Below are 6,134 nucleotides of genomic sequence, written 5' to 3' on the forward strand. Positions count from 1 at the left end.
CGCTCGTGACCGGCCGCCAACTGGATTTAACTCCATTCACCACAACAAGGGAAGGGTCTGCCCAGGCACGCCTGCCTGAGGGAGCTGATGAAGGTGAACTGTCTGAGGAGGGAATCCAAGGGGTTCCTTCAGGCAGTTGCCTCCAGCAAGGAATGGCCAGTCCCTGCAGCGAGGAAGGAACTGTCCGAGCATCCCAGAGCGCACCACCAGCGTGTGGTGCTGGGAGCTTGGTGCCTCCGTCAGCTGCACATGTAAGCCACTGCGAAGCCTCACGGTGGAGAGGAAAGCATTGGGGTGGTGAAGGTCTCCTGCCGGTGCCAGGAGCTGTGGCAAGTCACCCATTCTCTCGTGTGTCTGTCTCTGCTGCCCTTCCCCAGATCTCTGCCTGCCTCCCTGCCTGTCCCTGATTCTGTCTCCCCCTTCGCTGGCCCACCTACCTGTCTGGCTGCCCAAAGCTTGTTACTCTTCTGCCGAGTCTGCCCTGTGCCACTTGACCTATTAATTTTTTCCTATGTTTCCCTCGCTGTGGCTCCCTCTCCCTATTTTTTAATGCTTTCCTGTGTTTCTTGTACCCTGTTGCATTTTAATTTCTCTTTCTATGTTTCCCTCTCTATTCTCATCCCTGTTCCTATTTTTTTAATTCTTTCCTGTGTTTCTTGTAGCGTCATTTAAAAAAATTTCTTCCTATGTCTCCCTCTATCCGATTCCCTGTCCCTATTTTTTAATTCCTCCCTCTCTGTCCTGTACCCAGTTGCTTTAAAAATTTTCTTTCTATGTCTCCATTTATTTAGTATCCTGTCCTCCTCTTTTAAATTTTCCTGTCCATACTATACTCTGTCAGTCTTAAATTTCTATGTTTCTATTGTTTCTATGGCTACTTTTATCCAGTTCACTGTCTCTATTTTCTAATGCTCTCCTGTCTGTCCTGTACCCTGTCGCTTCTTCGATCTTCTTTCTATGTCTACTTTTATCAAGATCCCTATCTGTATTTTTTCTTTCCTGTGTCGTGTACCCCGTTGCTTTTTAAATTTACTTTTATGTGTGTCTCTATTTTCCCCCATTCTTATTTTTAATTTATTCTTGTCTTTCCTTAACGCTGATGCATTTTAAATTTTCTTTCTATGTCAAAGTTTATCCACTTTGCTGTTTTTGTTTTCCTGTCTATCCTGTACCTTGTTGCTTTTAAAATTTTCTTTTCATGTCTACTTTAACCAATTCACTGTCTGCCTTGTTTAGTTGTTTCTTGTCTGTCCTGTACCCCATTGCATTTGAAATTTTCTTCCTATGTCTCTGTATTTTTCTCCCTATTCTTATTTTGTAACTTTTTATTGTTCTTCCTTAATGCCTCTGCTGTTATAATTTTCTTCCTGTGTCTCTTTCTATAACCCTGCTCTTATTTTTATTTTTGTCTTTCCTTAATGCCTTTGCTTTTAAAATTTTCTATGCCAACTTTTATCCAGTTTTCTGTCCCCATTTTTAATTTTTTTTCCTGCTTGTCCTTTACCCAGTTGCTTTTAAAATTGTCTACTTTAACCAATTCACTGTCTGTATTTTTAAATGCTTTCCTGTCTGTCCTGAACCCCATTGCTTTTTCAGTTTGCATTCTATGTCTATTTTTATCAAACTCCCTATTCAGATTTTTTGTCACTTTTAAAATTATATTTCCATGTGTGTCTCTATTTTTTACTCTATCCTTATTTTTTGATTTTTTTCTTGTCTTTCTTAATGCCATCGCTTATTAAATTTTCTTTCCATGTCAACATTCATGCTGTTTGCTGTCTGTATTTTTTTATTGTTTTCCTCTCTTTCCTGTACCCTGTCACTTTTAAAATTTTCTTTCTGTGTCTCTGTTTATCTAGTTTTCTGTCCCCATTTTAAATTTTTTCCCGTGTTTCCTGTACCACAACTCTTTAAATTTTATTTCTGTGTGTGCTGGTTTTGGATGGGCTAGAGTTAATTTTCTTCACAGTAGGTTGCATGGTGCTATGTTTTGGATTTGTGCTGGAAACAGTGTTGATAATACAGGGATGTTTTAGTTATTGCTGAGCAGTGCTTACACAGAGTCAGGGCCTTTTCTGCTCCTCACACAGCTCTGCCAGTGAGTCAGCTGGGACAGCTGACGCCAACTGACCAAAGGGATATCCCACACCATATGACGTCATGCTCAGCGTATAAAGCCGGGCGTGGAGGTTGGGGGGGTGGGGTGCTATTTGGGACTGGCTGGCCATTGGTCAGTTAGTGGTGAGCAATTGTTTTCATTTGCATCGCTTGTTTTTCTTGGGTTTTATTTTCCTCTCTCTTTGTTGTTTGGTGGTCCGGTCCCCCCCCCTTCCCCCCCCCTTTTTTTGAAACTTATTTTTAACGATTAAACTGTTTTTATATCAACCCACGAGTTTTTCTCACATTTACCCTTCCGAATCTCCCCCCGTCCCACTGTGGGGGAGTGAGCGAGCAGCTGCGTGGTGCTTAGTTGCCAGCTGGGTTAAACCACGATGCTATGTCCACTTTTATGAAGCTGCCTATTGCTATTTTAAAAAAATATTTCCTGTCTGTTGTGTACCCTGTCACTTTAAAAATTTTCTTTCTAATGTCTACTTTTGTCCAGTTCACTGTCTTTATTTTTTAATTTTTTCCTTTGTCCTGTGCTCTGTCGCTTCTAAATTTCCTTTCTATGTCTCAGTTTTAGTTCACTGTCATTATTTTGAAAAATTTTCCTGTTTGTCCTGTACCCAATCACTTTTAAAATTTTCCTTCTACGTCTACTTTTGTCAAGCTGTGTATCGCTGTTTTTTGAATTCTTTGCTGGCTATCGTGTACCCTGTCACTTTTAAGATTTTCTTTCTATGTCTACTTTAACCCATTCACTGTCCTTATTATTTCTTTATTTCGTTAATCACTTTTAAAATTCTGTCTACTTTTATCTCTTTCGCAGTCTTTATTTGCCTACCTTTATTTTTTACTTATTTTTTGTCTTTCCTTAATGCTGTTGCTTTTAAAATATCTTTTTCTACAGCTGTTTTAGTTCGCTGTTCCTATTTTTTAAATATTTCTTTTATTTCCCTAATCCCCTTCATTTTTTAAACATTCTCTCTATGCCTACTTTTACTGCCTTCACTCTTTTCTAAATTATTTCTTCTTTCTTCTGTGCCATCACTTTTTAGATGTTTTTTCTACATCTGTTTTAGTTCGCCGTTGCTTTCTTGATTGCTCCTTATTTCCTTAATCCCCATTGCTTTAAAAATCTTCTACCTTTATCTTGTTTGCTGTCTTTATTTTTTAATTATTTTTTCTTATTTTTCCTTAGTGCCATCACTCTTTAAATTTTTTCTACTTCTCTGTTTTAGTTCAATGTTGCTAATATTTAATTTTTTCCTTATTTCCATAATCCTATTTGCTTCTTAAATTTTCTGTCTACTTTTATCCCATCCACTGTCTTCATTTTTTAATTATTTCTTGTCTTTCCTTAATGCCCTCACTTTTTAGATATTCTTTCTACGTCTCCGTTTTAGTTCACTGTCTCTTTTTTATTTTTTCCCTTGACTTCCCTAATCCCCTTCACTTTTAAAAAGTTCTTTCTATGCCTACTTTTTTCTCTTCAGTGTCTTTTTAAAAATTATTTCTTCTCTTGCTTCTTTGCAATCACTTTTTAGATTTTCTTTCTATGTCTCTGTTTTAGTTTGCCTTTGTTATTTTTCAATTTTTTCCTTATTTCCTTAATCACCGTTGCTTTTAAGATTTTCTGTCTACTTTTATCCTGTTTGCTGTCTTTATTTCGCTCTTTGCTTAGTGCCCTTGCTTTTTAAATTTTCTTTATATGTCTCTTTTAGCTTGCCGTTGCTATTTTAATTTTTTTCCTTATTTCTTTAATCCCCATTGCTTTTAAAATTTTCTGTCTACTTTTATCCCATTTGCTGTCTTTATTTTTTTATTATTTCTTGTCTTTCCTTAGTGCCCTCTCTTTTTACATTTTCTTTCTACATCTCTGTTTTAGTTTGCTGTCATTATTTAATATTTTTTCCTTTATTTCCCTAATGCTTACTGCTTTTTAAGTTTTCTTTCTATGCCTACCTTTATCTCATTCACTGTCTTTATTTTTTAATTATTTCTTGTCTCCCCTTAGTGCCGTCACTTTTTAAAATTTCTGTCTGTCTGCGTTTTAATTTGCTGTTGCTATATTTTAGTTAATTCCTCTCTTAATACTTTGGCTTTTCAAATTTTCTACTTTTATCTCATTCACTGTCTTTATTTTGCTGTATTTTCTTTTAATTGTTTCTTGTCTTTCTGTAGTGCAGTTGCTTTTTAAATTTTTTTCTATGTCTCTTTTAGTTCGCTGTCCCTATTTCATAATTTTTCTATTTATTTCCCAAATCCCTCTCACTTTTTAAATGTTCCTTCTATACCTACTTTTATTACCTTTGCTGTTTTCTTTAAATTATTTCTTGTCTTAGTGCTGTCACTCTTTAAATTTTCTTTTTATATCTCTGTTTTAGTTTGCCATCACTACTTTTTTTTTCCTTATTTCCTTAATCACCGTTGCTTTTAAGATTTTCTGTCTACTTTTATCCCATTTGCTGTCTTTGCCTTGTCTTTTCTTAGTGCTCTCGCTTTTTAAATTTTCTTTCTACATCTGTTTTAGTTCGCTGTCGCTATTTTTAAGTTTTTCTCTTCATTTCCCTATTGCTTATTGCTTTCAAAATATTCTTTCTATGCCCACTTTTTTTCCATTCCCTGTCTTTTAAAAATTATTTCTTGTCTTTCCTCAGTACTGTTGCTTTTTAAACTTTCTATGTCTCTGTTTTAGTTCGCCATTGCTACTTTTTAATTTTTTCCTTATTTGCTTAATCTTTCTTTCTTTCTACCTTTATCCCGTTTGTTGTTTTAACTTTTCATTGTTTCTTGTCTTTCCCTTAGTACTCTCACTTGTAAAATTCTCTTTCTACATCTGCGTTTTCATCTACTACCAACACTGTTTAATTCTTTCCTCTCTTAATCCCTTGGTTTTTAAAAAGTTGCTTCTATGTCTATTTTTATCTAGTTTGCTGTCTCTATTTTTAGTTCTTTCCTGTCTGTCCTGTACCTCATTGCTTTTAAAATTTTCCTTCTATGCCTACTTTTGTCAAGCTCCCTATCCCTATTTTTTGTTTCCTGCCTGTCATGTACCCTGTCACTTTAAAAATTTACTTTGTATGTCTCCGTTTATTTAGTTGTTGTCCCTATTCCTTAATTTTTTCTTTACTTCTCCTAGTCTTTATCACTTCTAAAATGTTCTATGTCTACTTTTATCCCATTTGATGTCTTTAGTTTTGAATTATTTCTTGTCCTTCCTTAGTGCTGCCTTTTTAAAAATTTTGTCTATGTCTCTGTTCTAGTTCACTGTCCCTATTTTTTAATCTTTTCATCTCTTAATCCCTTGGTTTTTAAAATTTTGTTTCTATGCTTACTTTTATCTACTTTAGTGTCCCTATTTTATTTTTTTCCTGTCTGTCCTGTACCTCATTGCTTTTAAAACTTTCTTTCCATGACCACTTTTATCAACAGGCCTATCCTTATTTTTCAATTGTTTCCTGTCTGTCGTTCAATGCGTCACTTTTAAATTTTCTTTCTGCGTCTGCTTTTATCCAGTTCACTGCCTTTTATTATTATTTCTTGCATTTCCTTAGTGCTCTTGCTTTTTAAATTATCTGTCTATGTCTCTGTTTATTTAGTTTGCTGTCCCTATTGTTTAATTCTTTCCTCTCTTAATCCCTTGGATTTTCATTTTTTTTTCTGTCTGTTTTTATCAAGCTCCCTATGCCTATATTTTATTTCTTTCCTGTTTGTCATGTACCCTGTCGCTTTTAAAATGTAGTTGCTATGTCTGCATTTATTTAGTGTACTGTCCCTATTTTTTTTTTTTAATTTTTTTCCTCCCTTAATCCCATGGCTTTTAAAATTTTTTTACTTCTACTTCGTTTTCTGTCTCTATTTTTTTAAACTTTTCCTCTCTTAATCCCCATCACTTTTAAAATTTACTTTCTATGTTTCTGTTTATTTAGTTTGCTGTCCTTATTTTTTTTCCTTTATTTCCCTAATCCCTGTTGATTTTAATATTTTCTGTCTCCTTTTATCGAATTCACTGTCTGTATTTTAATTTT

Source organism: Pygoscelis adeliae, unplaced genomic scaffold, assembly GCF_000699105.1.
Source record: "Pygoscelis adeliae isolate BGI_AS28 unplaced genomic scaffold, ASM69910v1 Scaffold402, whole genome shotgun sequence".
NCBI lineage: Eukaryota > Metazoa > Chordata > Aves > Sphenisciformes > Spheniscidae > Pygoscelis > Pygoscelis adeliae.